General features: G+C 47.2%; 1 pseudogene; it reads right to left on the bottom strand.

Moving 5' to 3' along the window:
* Window positions 1–16,597: 16,597 nt before the first annotated feature.
* LOC136574198 (U6 spliceosomal RNA) lies at window positions 16,598–16,749 on the bottom strand (annotated as a pseudogene).
* Between the last annotated feature and the right edge of the window lie 5,677 nt (window positions 16,750–22,426).

Genomic DNA, 22,426 nt, shown 5'->3' with positions numbered 1-22,426 from the left:
CCACCGCACAAACACATGAGGGAGCTCCTCGAGCCACTGGATCCACCCTCATTGAGTAGTATCCAAGTGGCCGTGGTTGTCCTCCGTGCTTTTGTGTCAACACTGCCGTCACATGGCTAGAAAGTTCAGTACAGAAAAGAGTAAAGGGTAAAGAGTAGTTGGGAATACCCAAGACTAGAGAGCTGCTGCAGAGGCGAGAGAGAAAAGAATAATTGAAAGACAGTCATAGAGTGGTTGCATGAGAGAGGAAACCGAGGGGATTCATGGGCAGCAGTATGAAACAAGGCCCAGAAAGGTGCAGAGTTTGGCAACAGATGTAGGTACAGGTATGGCCTGGACAGCAGCCTTTTGTTCCTCTGTCAGATGTCCAGTTCCTTGGCCTAAACAATGACCCAGGAGAACAACCTTTATTTTGCAGGACTGGAGTTTGTCATTTCTGCAAGAAAAATTAACAGTGAAATTGTGGCCTGTTGGCAGGCTTCCAAATTATCAGCATACAGAACCGACATGCCGTAGGTGTCTGACTGACACCTCATCAGCACACAGTGCCTACATCACACAGCGCCGACAGCACACAGCGCCTACATGTGGTAGACGCCTGGCTGACCCTTCAGCGTTTTTTCTGGACTGGAAAAAAGAGGGGTGTTTGCTGGAGCAGTTAGTTTACAAAACTCTTCTGAACTGGCACCTGAGGTCTCAACCCGTACCGATCTATCCGGTAGGAATTTGGTGGATGCAGATAAGGCCTGTAAGATATCAGTGCCAATAACAGAAACATGAATATTCTACAAACATCTATCCACATTGAAAATTTACAGTTTGCATATGCAGGGGGGAGGAGGGGAAATTGTATCCCCAGTCAATATCTGCATCGTCTGAACACGGGTCATTAACTCTCATCCATCCATGTGGTCAAGTCTGTCTCTCTCATTCAAATGCCTATGATTCACCACACACACAATGTTTGTGCCGTTACAGAGTTCAGGAAATTGTGGATACATTGCACTAGGATGCACACCGTTCACACCAGGAGATAACGCGTATGATGCAACTGTCCTCATCTTGCAAACAAATGCATTCAATCACTACCACCTTTCCCTGGAAACAGTCAAACTTTAACTGTCTGTAATACTAGAGATGTACAACAGATTCCACAACAACCACTTCATCACTAATATTTCCCATAAAAGGAACACACATTTAGCAATTATGCACACGTCCTACCAATCACAGAACTGACATTTACACAAAGAACAGCAAAAACAGTAAGATTCACTGGATTCATTACGGGTTCTATTCTAGTCAAGCAAACTTAATTATTATCCAGTGTTCTCCGCTCTAATCTTTGGCCTTGAGAGTTAGATGGAGAAAAACAAAGGGAAGGGGGGAGATAGGAAACAGGGGGGAGGACCTGCTCCGGACTAGCTGCAGATTCTAATAGATCAAGCATTAACCCTCTATGTACATATATATATATATATATAAATATAATCACATATTGACCCTCCCCTTCCGACCTTTCATCTCAGCAGTATCTGACTTATGAGGAATGGACAACACGTACAGCAATGACACAATGTTATGACATTAAAACATACAGGACAGACAGCACGGTGGTTAATTGTCACGTAATTGTCTGCAGACTCTGCATGAACTTGCTTCATGTCATAGGGGGACATAGACTAGAGGATTCCCTTTCTCCTCCATTTTTCCCCCTTGCAAAGTGGAAAAGATTTTTCCAGCAACAACTACATTCATGGGAAATTTTAAGCACAGACCTACTTGGGATGGGGGTGCTAAACACAGACTGCAGAACAGATAATCGGGAGGAGGCTGTTTGCAGGCGGGATGAGGGGACTTGAATGTTTCTATGCAAAATTCAGAAAAGGCACTCGTCATTGCAGTTCAAAGAATTGGTATGCCGGGTAAAAACATACATAGATGGGAGGTCAGAGGCCAGCTCATTTCTGCTGCGGAGCTAAGAGGACGTCTGAGCGGCAGCTGAAGGTATTGTTACAACAGAAGCTAAAATGGCCGCAGGGCTATGGCTGGCACTGAAATGGCCACCGAAGGCGTGGCCTGACTGGGCGATGGTGACGGGAGGGTCCAGGAATACTACATACTAGACACGTATCAAGATATATCGACTGGTATTGGCCCCAATAACAACACGGCCATCTAGGGGCAGGACAAAAGGGAGAAAAACATTGTCCATGACACGGCCGGGGCGGTGCCCTCAGATGTTAAAGAAGGACTGCCTTTCTTTGTCTTCAACTCAAAGCATATGAATAATCGCCATCTTGAATCTGCAACTTTCTTACTTCAACTTTACGTTACTTACTGAAACATCTCTCTCTGCAAACTTGAGCAATCGTCTATTAACTACAATTCCTTCATTATCAGCTAACACACTTTTCAAGCCTTCTCCGACAGCCCCCACCTTTGTAAAACGGCTGTCCGCTCTCTGTGAATATGAACTATTCCCTGCATTTAGACTCATAGATAAACACATATTCTTGGTTTTGAATTCCACACCTTATGCACATCCAATGTGGAACATCATCAGTCTTATCAGAGCCCTCATATGGAGGCGGTCTGACAGGCTTACGGTACTTGTAAGACTTTACATGTTCTTCAATCCATTCAACTTCCTCATAACCTTCAGCTTTCAACTGTACAGAAACCTTATGCCACATTTCAGCGTCTTTCAATAAACCAGCATCATTCAGTGACCCTCTACACTTACATTTCTGACCACAATCCAGGTTGTAGCCTGCCACCAGACGGCATACCCACTATCTCACATAACTTCTTAACCTTCTTCACATACTTCTTCCCTCCTCTACATGACACCAAGTGGACAGAATCCAGGAGACCCTGATCAGTAGTCTTCTTAAAGAACTTCAACATGTTTCTAATATCCGAGCCCTTTTTCCACTGGAGGTCTGACGCCCTATGCTCAATCACGTGATGTTCAAAGACTTTCACGTCTGATGCCCTATGCTCAATCACCCCCTGGAACCTATACTCAGGGATATCTTTAAATACACCTAATATCCGAGCCCTTTTTCCAATGGAGGTCAGAATCGCCCCCTGGAACCTATACTCATGGATATCTTTAAATACACAATAAATTTGCAACAACAACTTAGGTACCTATATCTATCGATTCTGTCCCTTGGTGTCACTTAAGATTACCCAAGACCTGAGGTAACAATGTCTATTGATGACAGCTTAACAATTGTACATTGAAATAACGACTGACCGCAGGACAGACTACAATCAAACGTGCCAAAACAGACCAACGGCAGACATCATATATATGTATATATGTGACTTACCGTGCTGTATGGGGTTGATCAGTCCCCGGACTTTGGCACGGCTGATATCATCAATCCAGGTCTGTGTCGCAGTCCAATGGTTATCATCAGCGTCAATCAATAATCCTGCCGACTACGCCAGTTGTTAAGGACCGTTACACATGACCGGTCACATTAACCTTTCAAGTCTTGGGTTCCAAATCAATTCGTATCCGCTGCAGCACGGAGGCCAAGAACCACACAAGAGTCGGTTTCCAGTTCTCCTCAGATACGGAGAGAGAGCCACGGCAAGTATATAGCTCGCTCTGCTTAAGGCGTACGTACTCTGAGCGTTTATTGACTGACTATAGTTCTGATACAGGAAAGCAATACGTCATTAGTCACGAGGTTTAATCTCATTGGATTAGAAAAACATTGAGAATATATCTGTTATATTCTCAAGCGTCTGTTTCTTTTCAGCGTTATCTCGTCCTCCCTGGTCCTCCCTTGTATTCACTTTGTTATTCAGCTCGCTGTAGTACAGTCAATTCCCTTGTCCAAGTTTCTCCGCAGGTGTGGGAGGACTTTTCCTGATAACAGCTGTGTCCAGACTTGGTTCTCATGAAAAAGAACAGAGAGACATCATTACGCATTGCAACGAATCTCCTGCTCTAAAGCTATTTCTGCTTGAATTATTGTTTCACTACACACAAGCTTATTTACATCTTATAATGCTCCATTTTGTATCTAGCAGCCATTTTGAGACAGATTCTTTATTTTTTTATGAACCTGTACTTTCTCAATAACACAGAAATATGAAACCCTTGCTTTTCAATGGTTTCCTTCACATTTGCGATATCGTCACCCATGCAGTGTTGCATGAAAAAAAAAAAGTCGTGGCATGCCCTCTCTTTCTACATTTTTTACTTTGTTTTATCGCAACACACAAACTTGTGATGCGTTTTTAACATTAGGAAGTTCTATTGTGTTTCTTACAAGAAAATCACAAGCGACAGCGATGTTTTTGTGAGAAAAAGCAGCACTGACGCTCAGACATCTCATGAGCAAAATTGCAATATTGCTGTGATGTATTGCAATCGCCCATGTGAAACTATCCTTAATGTTCTGAATTGCAATATACATGTTTTATGTTATTTTTGGGCTGTGTATGGAGTATAATGTCCCGTGAAGAACTACTTTACACCAAACACTGCAGTAAATGATTTTTTTCTTATAACTTCTCAAAATAAAGTTAAAATAGAACACACTCAAAAAAAATCTGAACAAAAGCCTGCTGCCATAGAACACTTTCTTCAGGGGTCATAAATAGAGATGAGCGAACGTACTCGTTTAGGGCAATTTCGCAATCGAGCACTGCTTTTTTCGAGTAACTGACTACTCGGGCGAAAAGATTCGGGGGGTGGCGTGGTGGAGCCGGGGGGGAGCAGTGGGGAACAGGGGGGAGCTCTCTCCCCCCCCTACTCCCCTCTGCAACCTCCCGCTCACCCCCCGGCGCCCCCTGAAGCTTTACCCCCGAGTAGTCAGTTACTCGAAAAAAGCAGTGCTCGATTGCGAAATCGCCCTAAACGAGTACGTTCCTCATCTCTAGTCATAAAATAGTCTTCATACATGTCCATGACTTTCAGGCCAGATAATTCGGGCCTTGCTTGCGGTTTGCGGTGCTTGCTTAGTTCTGACCAGTGATGCAGGTTGCTTTTCTTCCAGGCCAAAGGCAAAAAATAGCCCAATTGTTATACCCTCCCAAAAGAGATTGATATAAAATGTATATACTTTATTGTCATATATGCACTAAAAACAAAGGGGCACTTTAAAATTGAGGAATAGGTGGCTGAACTAAATCCTTACTGAGTCCATAAATGAACTAAATATACGTATATTGCTAGGCAGGCTGTGAGGGCAATTGTCTTTAGCCACTAATATTTTCACACAGCATGCAGTGTTTGAGAAAGGACGTAACTGTTGGGAACTAATGGGATGCACAGGGTGTCAGTTAATAGAAGTGCTATATAAACAGCCAAATTATAAGCTTCCAGTGAATTGCTGTGCTGATTATGCATCAATCACAGTTGTGACAGAGGATAGAGATGTGAGAGAGGTCTCTGTCAGACGATTTTTTTCACACACCTCTACTGCGCTACAACCACACTTGTGTGAACGAGGCCTTAGAGAAAAACTCTGCCAAAGCAATTTTCAAATATCCTGGGTGGGTAGTAAATGTAATTAAATGCAGTAGTTGGTATGCAGCCACTAACAAGGAGTTTGATGTCCAACTTTAATGATGAAAATTGATATTTTCGACATCTGGATAATGCTCTGGAAAACTTGCCATTTACTAGTCAAGAAGCTGAGAGCATATTCAACGATATCAAAGTGCTAACGACCACTTGTCCGTCTTTCCGTGTGTTACATGTAAGTTAAATGCAGAGCCTGACAGCACCTGTGAATGTCAGTTACTGACTCTTTGCTTCACCCCCTGATCACATGATGGTGATGTCATCACAGGTCCTTTATCCTTGTGCACTGAATGAGGCATTATGGGCGGCAAAGCGTCCTACATCCCGCATGACGCTTCGGCGCACATGCGCAACAGAGCACGTGACGCGCCGGCCGCGTCATATGACACGGCTCTCGGAAGGCAGAGAAGCGGTTTCACGCTATCTTCCGCTGTGCTACAGCGGAAGATAGCGTGACGGACTGCTTCCATTGACTGCAATGGAAGCCGTCCGCGCGTACACCCACGGCAAATAGAGCATGCCGCGGATGAGGACGAGTGATTTTACGGTGCAGAATTCCGCGGTGGAATTCCGCACCGTAAGCATTGTGCTATTAGGCTCAACAGAACCTAATAGATGCGGACAACGCAGGACAGGACACAGATTGCAGGACACACAGCAAACTAACACAAAACTGACAGAATTTAAACGTACAAACGGACATGAACCAGATCACACTGCAAACGTCACCAGACAAGCCTTCATGACTACTCACCTTAGTGGCCATACAGACTGACCAGGACCTGGGTTTATATGTGAGCACAGATCCAGGGGATTGGCTAGCAGAAAGTACCACACCCAGCCAGCTCAATCACTAACCCTGAGAGTGCTGTTCTGCTGAAATCACAATAGTACAACATGTCTCAGCAGCACACGTAACAGTACCTCCCCTTTAAAAAAGGGGCCTCTGGACCCTTTAAGCATAACCAAAAAAAAAATTATGCAACTCCTCCAAACCGCGCACGTGTACAGGATTTATCTAAAAAGGACCTGACACCAAGGCAAAGACAACAAAATGGGAGAGAGTAAGGGAACTAAGCAGGACCACTGCACCTCATACCAAAAGGCCACCGAACAGTAGCCTGCATAGAATATGCACAATCCAGAGGGAAAGATGGCTACCCTCCCCACTGACATAGCGTGAACAGGACTTATCACTACGGGCCTGATGCGGACGCCAGCCTGTCAGCAGGAGAAGGAAGTACACCCTGGTACCTCCCGCACAGGGGTCCACAACAAACCACGTCCGCAGGGCGCACCTCGTCGCAAAACAGACCCGGGAACAGGAATACAGACTGAGATGGAACTCAGACACAACATGCATGCCACCAAAGCTGTATGGAGCCACCACACCCACCGTACAAGGGGAAGGACCGCCAGAGCACCTATCTGGCCTATAAGGAAAATCGTGGGCGGCGTCACCAGCTCGCACCATGCACACAAAATCAGATGTTCGAGGGCGCACCTGCCAAGGGAAAGGAGAAACCTGCGAGTGGCTACACAGCAAACTAACACAAAACTGACAGAATTTAAACATACAAACAGACATGAACCAAGTCACACTGCAAACCTCACCAGACAAGCATTCATGACTACTCACCTTAGTGGCCATACAGACTGACCAGGACCTGGGTTTATATGTGAGCACAGATCCAGGGGATTGGCTAGCTGAAAGTACCACACCCAGCCAGCTCAATCACCAACCCTGAGACTGCTGTGCTGCTGGAATCACAATAGTACATGTCTCAGCAGCACACGTAACAGCAATGTAATTGATTGCCTGCGAATTACCGCATATCACACAGCCGTACAGTCTGAGTAATATGCGGTAAACATACGGTCATGTGAGCTTTGCCTTTGTCAAATGCCCAATAGAATAATAAAAGTAACAGAATTACCGTATATACCGGCGTATAAGGCGACTTTTGAACCCCGAAAAATCTGCTCTGAAGTCGGGGGTCGTCTTATACGCCAGTAATATAAAAAAAAGAAAGTGTCGAAAAAAAAAAAATCATTACTCATCTCCCCCGGCGTTCTGTGGCGCTGCTGCAGGCTGTCGCTCCCTCCTGGTCCCCGGCAGAGCATTGCTTTCTGGACGCGGGGCGGGCTAAGTTCCAAGAATTAGCCCCGCCCCCGTCCCACCTTTCCCCATTGCAAATAGTGCAGAGGGGCGGAGAGGAGGCGGAGAGGGGGCCGGGAGCTCAGTTCCTGCTCCTGGCTCTTCCATCCTCCCCCCCCCCCTGCACACGAGGACAACGTATATCGGCTCGGCGTAAAAACCGACCCGATATACGTTCGTGTGACTTCACCCTTAGCTCTTGGCTCTGAGATGGAGCCCATTTAGGTTAAATATATGTACCTTTATTTAGATCCACAAGGTTAGATGAGTGAAATCATTAAATGAACAAAAGTATATATAGTAAAATAGTTGAATAACCAAAATGTAAATCAGATACCGTAATGCTTAAATCTTAGAATTGATATGTATATATTGCAATAAAAAATGCAATTAAGTGTTCTCCAACTTGTTTTTTTTTTTTTTTTTCTCGGAATTTCAGTTTAGAATCCAGGATGCCAAGTAATTGTAAAAACTCTTGTGAAAAGTTTTGTTCCGTGTGGTGAGGTGACATTTTCTGCCCAGTAACTTCAAATTACTCCAACCATAAAAAAAGCATATCGCCAATATTTCAGTATCCGGTTAGGAGATTAGGACAAGTATTTGGGTAGTTTAGTTATTTTGAGAAAAGAAAGAATTATTATTTTGATTTGAGATTAGTATATCTTAAAAACGGGAGCTAATAAACAAAATCTAATGTCATATTCGTGTGTATCGACCAAAAATTTAGTAGTTTAAATATTTTGAGAAAGGAAAAAATTTCAAATTGCATTATTGTTGTCCAGTGTAATTGGAGTATTATCCCGGTACTGCGTAGGCTATTCCAGCAGGAACCAAGTACCAATGAAGGAGGACTTTGGAAAAGAATATCTAACATCAGTATATTACAGACACTTATTAGTCAATAACAATATGTGAGACTAATCCTAGGGTGCAGCTTAGTTCTGCTTCCCATCTGGAAACATATGGTAATTGAGTACAGTAAGTGGAGTAAACTAGGCTGGAATAAATGTTAGAATTGAGACCTCTAGCATGTGGGTATTTAGGGCAACGCAACTCAAAGGGAGTTAAAGTCAGAGGAGAAGTGGTATTTTTAAGGAAAGGAAATACGTGTTTAAGTTATAAGTAGTGGAAAATCTCAGAGGAAGGCAAATCCTATTTGCTATTAAGTGCAGAAAAGAGGAGACCCCTTCCAATGACAGCAAAGGAAATACCTTAGTCAGACCTCTATTAGACCACTCTCTGAAAGCTCTGAAAGCCTGGGGTAGACTTTACCAAGAAAAAATAGGGGGCTCCACAGAAAAGGTAACAGTGGGAAATAGGGGAAAATGAAACCTCAAGAATATTTAAAGGGGTTGTCCCACGATAGCAAGTGGGGTTATGCACTTCTGTATGGCCATATTAATGCACTTTGTAATATACATCGTGCATTAAATATGAGCCATACAGAAGTTATTCACTTACCTGCTCCGTTGCTGGCGTCCCCGTCGCCATGGTGCCGTCTAATTTCAGCGTCTAATCGCCCGATTAGACGCGCTTGCGCAGATGGGTCTTTTCCCTTCGGCTCGGTCCGGCAGCAGCGGCGTTCTGGTTCCCCCCTCTTGTACGAGTCATCGCGTGGCTCCGCCCCGTCACATGTGCCGATTCCAGCCAATCACATGTGACGGGGCGGAGCTACGCGATTATGCGTACAAGGGGGTGGAGCCAGAACGCCGCTGCTGCCGGACCGAGCCGAAGGGAAAAGACCCATCTGCGCAAGCGCGTCTAATCGGCCGATTAGACGCTGAAATTAGACGGCACCATGGCAACGGGGACGCCAGCAACGGAGCAGGTAAGTGAATAACTTCTGTATGGCTCATATTTAATGCACGATGTATATTACAAAGTGCATTAATATGGCCATACAGAAGTGTATAACCCCACTTGCTGCCGCGGAACAAACCCCTTTAACTTTACGTCATAGAATCATAGAATGGTAGAGTTGGAAGGGATCTCGAGGGTCATCGGGTCCAACTCCCTGCTCAGTGCAGGATCTACTAAATGATCCCAGACAGATATTTGTCCAGCCCTTGTTTGAACACTTACATTGAATTAGAACTCACCACCTGCCATGGTAACCTGTTCCACTCATTGATCACTCTCTAATATCTAATTTATGTTTCCTCCCTTTCAGTTTTATCCCATTGGTTCTAGTCTTTCCTTGTGCAAATGACAATAAGGCTGATCCCTCTGCATTGTGACAGCCCTTCAGATATTTGTAGACAGCTATTACACCTCCTCTCAGCCTTCTTTTTTGCAAGCTAAACATTCCCAGATCCTTTAAAGGGGTTGTCCCGCGGCAGCAAGTGGGTCTATACACTTCTGTATGGCCACATTAATGCACTTTGTAATGTACATTGTGCATTAATTATGAGCCATACAGAAGTTCTAAGAAGTTTTTCACTTACCTGCTCCATTGCTAGCGTCCTCGTTTCCATGGAGCCGACTAATTTTCGGCGTCTAATGGCCAAATTAGCCGCGCTTGCGCAGTCCGGGTCTTCTTCTTTTCTCAATGGGGCCGCTCGTGCAGGATGCCAGCTCCGTGTAGCTCCGCCCCGTCACGTGCCGATTCCAGCCAATCAGGAGGCTGGAATCGGCAATGGATCGCACAGAAGCCCTGCGGTCCACCGAGGGAGAAGAATCCGGCGGCCATCTTCAACCGGTAAGTAAGAAGTCCCCGGAGCGCGGGGACTCAGGAAAGCGCTGTGCGGTTTTTTTTTTAAGTCCCTGCATCGGGGTTGTCTCGCGCCGAACGGGGGGGGGGGGGGGGTGGAAAAAAAAACCCGTTTCGGCGCGGGACAACCCCTTTAACCGAACTTCATAGGACATGATTTGCAGACCACTTACCATCTTGGTAACTCTTCTCTGAACTTGCTCCCGTTTGTCTACGTCTTTTTGGAAGTGGCGTGCCCAGGACTGGACACAGTATTCCAGATGAGGTCTGACTAAGGAAGAGTAGAAGGGGATAATGACCTCACGTGATCTAGACTCTATGCTTCTCTTAATACATCCCAGAATTGTGTTTGCCTTTTTAGCTGCTGCATCACATTGTTGACTCATGTTCAGTCTATGATCTATTAGTATACCCAAGTCTTTTTCACATGTGTGATAAAAGGGTGATAAGGGCTGTTCAATCAAGGAGCAAGTTTGGCGGTAACAGATGACCGCTTGGTCTACACACCTGTTGGTCAAGGAAGATTGACGCTAGAGAAGGTTTGAATGTTCCCAGTTGACTAAAAATTAATCCGCAGCAGATTGTGCCCATAGGGAATCATTGGTGATCCGCGGTCCATTAAATTGATTTTTGCACCCGCGGATGGCATTTTAAAAGAATTGCGTTTTTCACACACGGGAGAAAAAACGCGGCATGCTCCATTTTGCCGCGGATCGGCAACATTGCTATCACATTGATAGCAATGTGTGCGGATATTTGCATGCAAAAAAAAAAAAACCATTTAAAGCAAATCCGCGTGGAATCCGCGACAGATTCTGCGCGGATTGTATTTTTCAGGTGGACATGAGGCCTAAGCTGATGTGTGTGCGTGTATGAGTAACAGCAGTATTCCTGACCATTATGACTTTTTTTCCCTACATTTTTCACCATTTTCACCTACTGTGGGCTATCTCTCTGATTTTCAGTTCACTCTGAACGGGTAGGAGTAGTTTAGATATTATACTGTGTTCTATACATTGCACATGGAGAAAACAGCATAATCTGCTTGTCTGTGTAGTATACATAGACAGACATAAAATCATCATGTAGGACACTGAGCAGTGTAGATGTGATTTCAGTAGCTATGAAATAGTAAAAATCAATTACTATTAGCTATAGGCATGTTGGGGTGATACTGTTTCTAACAGTGCACTCCACCCCTCTATAGACTTGCATCAGCAGCACAAGTCATCACCCTCTTTCACTTCCTGTTCTTCAGCTTGTTACTAGAGACAGACATCACTAACAAAACTGGCAATGGATAGCAAATTACAAGGTAAGGAGATAAGTGGCCAGCACTTTAGAGTGATTTTTCAGCACAAAAACATAATTCTAGTGCTACTGTTACATCTTTCTCACTCATGAACTGGCGAACTCCAGCGGAACATGGAGACAGGGACATGACTAACACACTGGCAACCAAAACACGCACCATACATACCTGCACACATAACAGGTGGAATTGTTAAAGAGATATGATATGAGGTATAAGTTTTTGGATTGGCCAAGTTACTTAGGCCCGCAAACACACTTCAAGAGTCCTCACTAACCCCAGGAAACCTGTCTGTAAGCAGTGCGATTGTCCTGATAGGGATGGCACATGCTGGAACCTAAGGACCTAACTCGCACAGAGATGGTAAACAATCTAAGCAGCACAGAAAACAGTTCATACTAACACAGCATCGAATGCAAACACAACTGAACAGGACTGTTCACACCACATCTGGGAACCAGCACAGACACACAGAACACATTGCAGCACACACCCACAGAACAACAAGCATGAATGTCAACACAAGGGGAAGTGAGGAACACCAACTCCCTACTGCCAAAGGGCTGATATTTATATGCATCAGATCGGTGATGATTGGCTGGCTGAAGAACACCACACCTGTGGAAATGTGCTCCTGGAAACCCATAGTATTACAGGTCCCAGAAGCACAACCTAACAGTACCTCCATTTTAAAAAAGGGGCCACTCGACCCTTAAGGAATAAAAAAAATTTAGCAACTCCTCCAAAGCACGCATGTGTACACGACTTATCTAAAAAAAATCCTGACGCTAAGGCAAAAATGACATATAGGAAGGAGTAACAAATTGTGCACCTCTGAACAGAACCTCTGTGCCTTACACAACCGGCCTCAGTCACAGAAGTCTGCTAGAAGAGTGCACAGCCCAGAGGGGGGAAAAGATGGCAACCACTCCTACTGAAACAATGTCACATAAGACTTATCCATACGGGCCTAATACAGTACATACAGCAGGAGAGCGCCTAAAACACAGGTACATATACACAGGAAACCGAAGCAAACACAAGGGGGAATGAGACTGGGGGGACTACCCCTTACCTTAACTTGCTCCGAACCATAATAATAACCATAATAATACCAATAATAATAATAAAGACACAACATACCTTGCTGGCATTAATTTTGTGGGAAGGCCACAGCTTTATTAACTTTTATAAACCAAACATTATTAACTTTTATTCCTATATCTTCCCATGCCTAAAACGTCTTGTAAACATGTTAAAGTCCAGGAATAGTAACCAGGCGTGAGAAGGCCCCTGAACGGCCTGTAAACGCCTTCCTTCCCCAGCTGGCATGGAAAGTTCAACTACCGCCAACAGCTGTGACAACTGAAAACAAAGTGAAAAATTCCTTCCGCGCGAGCTGCAAAAAATCCCCCCCCCCCCCCCTCAGATCAGAGGGCGTGCGGGCGTCTTCTCCCTTCTTCTTCTCCTCGTGGACTGCCGACTCCTCCCCTTCCTTTCTCTGCTTCCTCCACTCGAAACCCCTCCCCCGGTTGCTTCTTCAATTAACCCTTGCTATACCCTCTCGCCCCCCAGTCACTAGCCCCTTCCCTATGCGGTCTGTTGCTTCCTAGACTGGGGGGACTACCCCTTACCTTAACTTGCTCCGAACCATAATAATAACCATAATAATACCAATAATAATAATAATAATAATAAAGACACAACATACCTTGCTGGCATTAATTTTGTGGGACGGCCACAGCTTTATTAACTTTTATAAACCAAACATTATTAACTTTTATTCCTATATCTTCCCATGCCTAAAACGTCTTGTAAACATGTTAAAGTCCAGGAATAGTAACCAGGCGTGAGAAGGCCCCTGAACGGCCTGTAAACGCCTTCCTTCCCCAGCTGGCATGGAAAGTTTAACTACCGCCACGAAGGATGCAGCGTAACTTTACGCTGCACTCTGCCCCCCACATGCCAGCGACAGAGCCGCCTCCACCCCATCCTGAAGTCCTGAAAGGAATGTGTCCATTCCGATATCACTGAGGTGCACCCCGTCGCACCTCATCATCCCTGGCTCCCTCCTCTCCAACTCCCAGTGCCTCACTGCTACCCCACCTAACGATCTAACAAATTTCGACATTTTAAAATTAATGCTTCTCCTCACCCTCTCAATCGCTTCCACGTCCCTCGCTTCTTTCCAAAATCTTCTCGCAACGATATCTGACCAAACTAGTATAACATTTTTTTAAAAAAACTTCTTAAAACGAACCATATCCTCCTTCATTAATGCCGTTAGCTCCGCTACCTTCATCCTTCCTAAATCATTCCCTCCGGCATGAATAACTAAATCCACCTTCTCCGGAGACCATCTGCTGATGCACAGGATTTCGTGGAGCAGCCTGGCCCATTGTAAACCCCTTACTCCATGCCATCACACTTGTGCTTCTTGTAATCCAAGGTTCGCACCCACGGGCCTTGCCCGCGCTCTTTTCTCGGCCCAATATATATAGGAATGGCCGACCAACCAAACCGTCCAGCCTGATTCAGTAAAGGAAAACAAAAGAAAGCACCGAACACACCAAACCAAAATTATTTACTCAGGAGTTATTACAGCACCCTCAGATCCGGTCGAACATAAGACCTGTAGACCTCCGACCTCCACCGACCTACCCTCTTTACCTCTTCCCCTTTTAGGCCGCAAGCAAAAGCTGACGTCGCTGCGCCAATTCTAAAAGAATGCGTGCCGAAATCGCTTGGCTTGAAGCCTAGCTTAGCCAGGCATGCGCGCATGACTGCCCCGAACTGAAATTTCATTAACGGAGAGCCTGACGCATGCGCTAACAGAGGACCCGATCCTCTGTGCGTTTTCATAAAGTCTCTAAGCAGGGCTACTGGGCACCATCCGGATCCTATAGCTGCTATACGCAGCCACTCGCCTGCGCCATAGACGTCCGTTTTGGACTTTCTGATGCAGAGTTTCACGTCCTGTTCACCGAAGAGGACGTCCACAAAAAGCAGCCCGCCCTGTCTCGTCCTGCTGGGGGATACTAGCTCCCCCAGCCGCAGCGCCGCGAAAAAAGCCAGCGAAAAAGCTGCCCGAAACAACGAGCCTGCCGTCTCTAGACGGCTTCTCCTTCTTCCAGCCCTTGACTATTTGCCCAAAGACGAAATCTTTTGTTACATCGCGTGCGCCATGAAGTTTGAGCAAAAAGGCTATAGCTGTCAGATGCTTCCGCGCCGCGTCCGCCGACGCGCCCCGTTTTCGCAGGTCCGTTAACCTATCTAGCGTCACTACTCTGGCCTGCTCTCCATCGGGCAATTGGCCCCCTGCTGCCGCTATCCATGTTCTCCAAATATTATTATACCGCTTCCATGTTGATTCCGCCACTGAGTTGCGAATCAGCATTAAAAGCTCTCTTCTACTATCTCCCACAAGAAAGCCGGGCAACGTACCCCCTTGACGTCCGCCGTCGGGTACAGCTCCCTGGAGCTCTCCATCTGGAAACGAGAAAGAGCGTCAGCAGTTCTATTAAGGATACCTGGCACGTGTCTTGCCTTCAATTTCACGTTAAACTGCAAACATCTTAAAACCAAATGGCGAAGCACCGCCATGACCAATAAAGATGAAGAAGACTGCTTGCTCACAGCTCTGACCACCGTCTGATTATCAGACCAAAAACAGATGTTTCTGTTTTCCAATCTCGCTCCCCATATCTCCATGGCCACCATCAAGGGGAAAATTTCCAGTAGCGCAATGTTCTTCACCCACCGTCTGGACACCCAGTCCACCGGCCATGGAGCGTTACACCAACTGTTCTCCAGTATGACTCCGAAACCACAAGCGCCCGACGCATCTGAAAAAAGGGACAACTTCTCGTTCGCCACTTCCGTCGCTTGGCAAATCACCTGACCGTTGAAAGTCTGGAGAAAAATCTGCCACACGTGTAGGTCCGCCCGGATACCTTTCGTCACTCTGACGAAATGATGTTTCTCTCTAACCCCCGTCGTTGCCAGCGATAGACGCCTAGCAAACGGGCGGCCCATGGGAATGACCAGACAAGCGAAGTTCAGCAAACCCGTCAAAACTTGAAACTGATGCAGTGTAGCTTTATGCAAACTGCCAACCGTCTCCACCGCTTGCCGCAATCTAACCACTTTATCCTCCGGCAGCTGAAATAGCACACCGTTACTTCTCTGGCGGACCCGACAGACCGCCCTATCGAAAGATTTTTAGTATGCAATACAGCCATCTGTTCCTTTTTAATACCGTCGTTGACTGATTTACCTGTTGGATAGGATAAGTGATGGATGAGCCGAAACTTGCCTAGTTCCTTCTTAGGTACCAAAACCAATGTCGAAACTTGCAAGTTCTCGAATGGCGGCTCCTGAAAAGGACCCGCCATCCGACCTAGTTCAACCTCCTTCAGCAGCTTCTCCATCACTAACTCCTTATTCTCGTGCATATTTTACATTGCCACTAAGCGTCAGAGCATAACTTGGATAGCACTGCAGAATCACGAAACCTGAAGCGAAACCTGATTTAAGTAGGCTTGCTTCCTACTTCCTTTTGACCTTTGGTAAACGACCGGCAGGACCCCGAGGGCTTGTACGCCACGGGTGCCTGTTGCCCAACTACGATTCCCGAGGTACTACTTAAAAAACAGCTTCGCAAATTTTTACAAATTACCACACTATCAGGACTTGAACCTGCAACCTTTTGTACTCCAGGCAATGGCCCTACTGATTGAGCTATTAAGCACATGATTAACTAATTTTTTTTTTTTTTTTTCCCCCGAGATGCGACAACGAAATCCTCGACGTAGCACCAAACTAACTCGAAGAAACAAATGCTCTTTATTGAGTTCCGACAAGCGAAATATGGAACGCTTCACGAATTTGCGTGTCATCCTTGCGCAGGACGCCCGTGATGCCCCACCCGATGGGGCTATGCAAATTAAGGAATCCGAAGCTAATCTTCTCTGTATCGTTCCAATTTTTAGTATATGTGCTGCCGAAGCAAGCACGATACCTTAATCATCCTTCCAAGCTCTACGCCTTTCCTGCTCGCCCCCGCGGGCGTGTCCCGGGGGCGTGAGCCAAATTACCAACCTCGGGCGAGCCTCGGCTCCCCGGATGAACGTAGGACACTGATAGTCCTTTCATTACTAACTCTTCGCCTTCCCGCTCGCCCCACAGGCGAGTCCCGGGAATCCGAAAACCGTAAACCATCCTTCACCGACTCTTCGCTTCTCCCGCTCGCCACCGCTGACGAGTCCCGGGTGCATGAGTCAAATTACCAACCTCGGGCGAGCCTCGGCTCCCCGGATGTCCTTGACCAACTCTTCACTTCTCCCGCTCGCCACCGCTGACGAGTCCTAGGTGATTTAAGCTTTCCGATATATGTAGATATATACATGTACTCATCTTTTACCGACTCTTCGCTTTTCCCGCTTGCCACCGCTGACGAGTCCCGGGAGCGTGAGTTAAATTACCAACCGCGGGACCTCAAACCATCTTTACCAAGCTCTTCGCTTGTCCCGCTCGCCTCTACCGACGAAGACCCGGGTGCGTGAGCCAACAAACCAACCTCGGGCGAGCCTCGGCTCCCCGGATGAGCATAGGACACTGGAAGTCCTTTTTCATCAAACCGCTTAACCAGCGCCTTTAGCGCTACCATGAAATCATTACCACCGGGCGATGCAGTGCCCCAGACTTTACCACATGCTGACTCACCCGCTCTGTCGTCCTCCGGCCTTGCCAAGGGATAAACGGGGGCAGGTGGTCTTGCTCTATGAACCATCAGACTCTGAGCCGTGTGTCGTACCAGAGCCCTGTTGTGGGCGACACCACGGATTCCTGGGCTCCGTGCGTCTGAAGCCCCGCAGGCTGCAATCGCCTCGCGTTGCCTGCTGCTACGGCTGGCTCGCCTAATATCTGCGGAAGAAGCCGGGGACACATGAAAAGTGGACCGCGGAGCCCAAGCCTCTAGCACTTGGCTGCTACGCTCGCTGCTGTGCATCCCCGCCTCTGCACGCTTGCGTTGGCCCGCGCGAGGGGTTTTACCGCAGCTGGCGCATTCATCACCTGAAGATGGCGCCAAAGAGCTGGATTGTGTCTCCCTTCCCGCCCTTCTCCCGCCTGCTGCGCCGTGTCCCCATACCCCCCGCTCCCCCCTGGCGTATGCTCCCAACTCTGCCTCTTCCTCCCTAGGATCCGTGCGAGGTACAGTAAAGCGATAGGTGTTTTCCCTCGCACGGCCCCCCCACAAAACCCTCTATTAGCTTTTCCAGCTGCGTGCGCCATGTGCCGCCTACTGGCAGCCGCCGTTGCCTGGGCCGCTGCGTCCCGCTGCGCTCTGGGAGAAAGCCCGCGAGCGGCCTGCTCCATGCTGCTGCTGCTGCTGCTCCCCGCCCTACTCTCTCTCCCCCCCCTCCCCTCCACCCCCCTGCTACTGACCGCTGGCCGCGCGCTCTTAACGGCTCCTCCGGTGGCCGTTTTGCTCCTCTGCCTCCTCCTCCACACCTCCTCCGGTTCCGGGCTGTAAGGGGACTCACTCCCGTAGCCCCCGCTGCTCCTGCGGCAAAGTAAAACCTCTGCGCCGGGACTACATCCCGCTCGCAGATCCCTCCGCTTGTTCCGCGCGAGGGCGGCATCGGCTGTCCCGCTACTGCCCGTCGGACAGCCACGGGGAACCCCCCTCCCGCGCTGGACTTACCACCACCGATCGCCGGCTGCATCCTCCCGGTAAGTCCATCCTCGGTCGATTGCGGCGCTTTGGCGCCGCCAGTACGTGCGCCCCCGCTGCGCCTCTGTCCCTTGCGCTGTGACCGCGCCAAAAGGTTCCCGCCACTTCTCCTGCCTCCGGGACTCCCACCTCTTCCCCCTTTCTTCGCAGCTGGACTTGGGCTCAGCCTGGCAGGGGGAAGCCTTCTTCTAATGGGTCTTCCGCGGGGCTCCATGGCGGCTGCCGGCTCCGGAGGGTTTCTCTCGGCCCCGGCTTTACCTGACGATGCAGCGCTGACTTCAGCGGCCATTTGCAGCAGCCACCGCTTCCTTTATCTGTAGCATCAGCTGTTCCATGCCGACTTCTGTCTTGGGACTGCACCGGCTTCTGTCTTGGGACTTCACCGGCTTCTGTCTTGGGACTGCACCGACTTCTGTCTTGGGACTGCACCGGCTTCTGTCTTGGGACTGCACCGGCTTCTGTCTTGGGACTGCACCGGCTTCTGTCTTGGGACTTGCACTGACCTCTGTCTTGGGACTTGCACCGGCTTCTGTCTTGGGACTTGCGCTGGCTTCTGTCTTGGGACCGCCATGTCTTCACTCCTCCGTTTGCAGGGTCTTGGGTTTTGTATCCTAAGGCTTGCAGGTTAAAATCCTAGATTTTGCAGAGCCTGGGTCCATCCGTCTTCTCCCTTCTTCTTCTCCTCGTGGACTGCCGACTCCTCCCCTTCCTTTCTCTGCTTCCTCTACTCAAATCCCCTCCCCCGGTCGCTTCTTCAATTAACCCTTGCTATACCCTCTCGCCCCCCAGTCACTAGCCCCTTCCCTATGCGGTCTGTTGCTTCCTAGGAACCCTAGCTCCAGCCAGAGAGCTGATATTTATATGCAACAGACCAGAGATGATTAGCTGGCTGGAGAACTCCACAACCAGCCAGCTCAATCTTCCCACATCGGTGGAAATGTGCTCCTGGAACTAATACTACAAGTCCCAGAAGCACAACCTAACAGCTACCTACACACGGGCAAGTGTGATATTGCACAAATTATTGGTGAATGCGAGATTTTCAAGCAAAAATACCTTACATCACATTTGTGAAATTCCAGTCCTCTCGCGCGAGTTTCAATAGAGGATCGGAAGAGTTTCCAATTTACCCAATGCACACCGTACGTCATGCAAGAGCCCTGCAATGCATTAAAGATCCCATTGAAATCAATGGATGAACACGAAGAGATAGGACCTGCAGCAATTTTTTTCCCGCACTGTGATGCGGTATGACAAAGCATTGCTCGAGTGTATGACGCCATTGTATGACGCCATTCAAAAGAATTGGGTTCATATTCACGTGAGATTTGCACATCTTACATTGCACAAATCTCGCGTGAATTTCGTGGCCATGTGACAGCGGCCTTGGTAAAGTGCATTACACTTTTGCAAGTTATTAAATTAGCTATTCCGCAAGAACGAGTGTTTCAAGAGTTAGTGACCAGTGACCTTTTAAGAACAGTGTGGAATCTTTCCCACAAGCATAGTAGTCTGGATAAGAAAGTGGCCACCGATATGGGGAGGTCATACAGAACCTCCAAACCCATGATGTGTGGCTTTGTTCATGTGCGAAAGCCGACAAGACCAACCACAAGTCTAGCCATGCGCAGCTGCCCACAGGAGAAGCAGCCACAGAAGGACATCGAAGTGGAGGAGAAAGTCCTACAGAAATAGGAGGTGGCAGTATCACCCACCACACAACTGCTCTTGGCAATTCTGGAGGAGTGAGTGGAGTGCTGTGGACCGCACTCTTTAAACTCAGGGAAAGTATAAGGGGGTAACTCTCAACTTGTAGATGTAACAACTGTACTGCTATTTTTACTGATGTTACAAGCCAAACTGATCAGTTCCTTGAAGAGACAGTACTATCTTTCTAGTAAGGACTTGGACTCAGTGGTGTTATAGGGGTTGCAGTTGTGACTATCCTCTAGGCTGGAGGGCCCAATAGGCCCCATCACTATACATCGACTCTCCCCTTAAAGGGAATCTATCATCAACTATAAGCACCATAAACAAAGTTATGTTTATAGTTTAGATGACGTGGAGTCCAGGGAGCTCTGTTGCATACTCAGGCAGACTTTGCCAGGGAATATCACAGGAATGGGGGACTGGGTGAGTATGAAAGGAGACTCCCCAGATTCTGCGTCCCGTGAATTATAAGCACTCTAACATAATTTATGGTGCTTATATTTGATGACAAGTTCCCTTTAATGATCGGTCAGAGCACTCCTGAATTACTCTCTACAATCTGAGAGAATTGTTGAGGTCCTGGAAAAAGTTCTATATAGGGACCATTGAGGGGAGTACCTGCAGCTGGTGTTCTATGCCGTTGTCCCTCGATTCTGCACCCTGTTTCCAGTTGTGATGACCACTTTAATCTTCTAACTCCTTAAACCACACAGTGCACTGCTTAGACTACTGATGTACTACACCTACTCTCTGATTGGCCAGTGCTGCTCGCAATAGGTATGCCATAGGTAGTGAGATGATTGGACGACTGAAAACAAGGCCTGAAATTGGCAGACTGTAAGGACAACAGTAGGGAAGAACAATGGCAGATAATATACCCAGCTTCCCCCCCGATCCATGGATAGAATTTTGTCCCAGGCTTGAAGGGCTGCTTTCAGGCATACAGAGTACTGTCCTCTCCTCCTTCCCTGCTCCATCTGTATAAGCAATGCCTGGAGAAAACAGAAAGTTGCAGCCAGAGCAATGCTAGAGCCTAGAGAGGTGGCTAAACACTACACTTCAGGTATGTAGCTATTAACCATTTTGCTGTCCTCCACCAGGGATATTAACCCCTTAGTGACCACCCTATAGTGTTTTTGCGTCCTGCAGCTGCAGGACGTGTATGGAGGGAGGTAGCGCCGCTATCTCCCTCCATACAGCGCGGGCGTCAGCTGTTTATTACAGCTGACACCCGCGGGCAATAGCCGCGCTCAGCCGTTCGCGGCTATTAACCCTTTAAATGCCGCTGTCAATTCTGACAGCGGCATTTAAATCCCCAGAACGCTGTTTGGGGGTCCCGCACGGCCCCCCCGCGGTGAGATCAGGGGATCCATGCAGGTGTCATGGCAGCCGGGGGCCTAATGAATGGCCCCAGGGCTGCCTTAGCAGACTGCCTATCAAGCCATCCACGCAGGGTGGCTTCATAGACTGCCTGTAAAAAAGCAGTATGACGTAATGCTATAGCATTACGTCATACTGCAGGAGCGATCAAAGCATCGCATGTTAAAGTCCCCAAGGGGGACTTCAAAGTAAAGTTAAAAAAAAGATCAATAAAGTTTTTTAAATTGTAAAAAAAAAAAGTTATAAAAGTTTAAATCACCCCCCTTTTGCCATATCTATTATTAAAAAATCTAAATCATAAAATAAAAATATGTATTTGATATCGCCGCGTTCGTAAAAGTCCGATCTATCAAAGTAGTGCATTATTTTTTCTGCACGGTGAACGTCGTCCGAAAAAAACCATAAAGAACGCCAGAAATGCATTTTTTTAGTTACCCTGTCTCCCAGAAAAAACGCAATAAAAAGCGATCATAAAGTCGTATGTATTCCAAATTGATACTATCGGAAACTACAGGACATCCCGCAAAAAATGAGCCCTTGCTCAACTACGTCGATGGAAAAATAAAAAAGTTATCGCGCGCACAAAATGACCGCAGAAAATAATTGAAAAAAATTAAATATCTTAAAAAAAAATACAAGTACTACAGCAAAAACAATACTATATAAGTTTGGTATCGTAGTAATTGTACTGACCCATAGAATAAAAATATTAGGTCGTTTTTGTTGCAGTTTGTGCGTCGTAGAAACAGGACGCACCGAAAGATGGTGGAATGTCGTTTTTTTTTCCATTTCTCTCCGCTAAGAATTTTTAAAAAGTTTTTCAGTACATTATATGGTACAATAAATAGTGCCATTGAAAAATACAA

The sequence above is a fragment of the Eleutherodactylus coqui genome, chromosome 7 (assembly GCF_035609145.1).
Source record: "Eleutherodactylus coqui strain aEleCoq1 chromosome 7, aEleCoq1.hap1, whole genome shotgun sequence".
Classification (NCBI taxonomy): Eukaryota; Metazoa; Chordata; class Amphibia; order Anura; family Eleutherodactylidae; genus Eleutherodactylus; species Eleutherodactylus coqui.
This window is presented reverse-complemented; position numbering and strand designations above follow the sequence as displayed.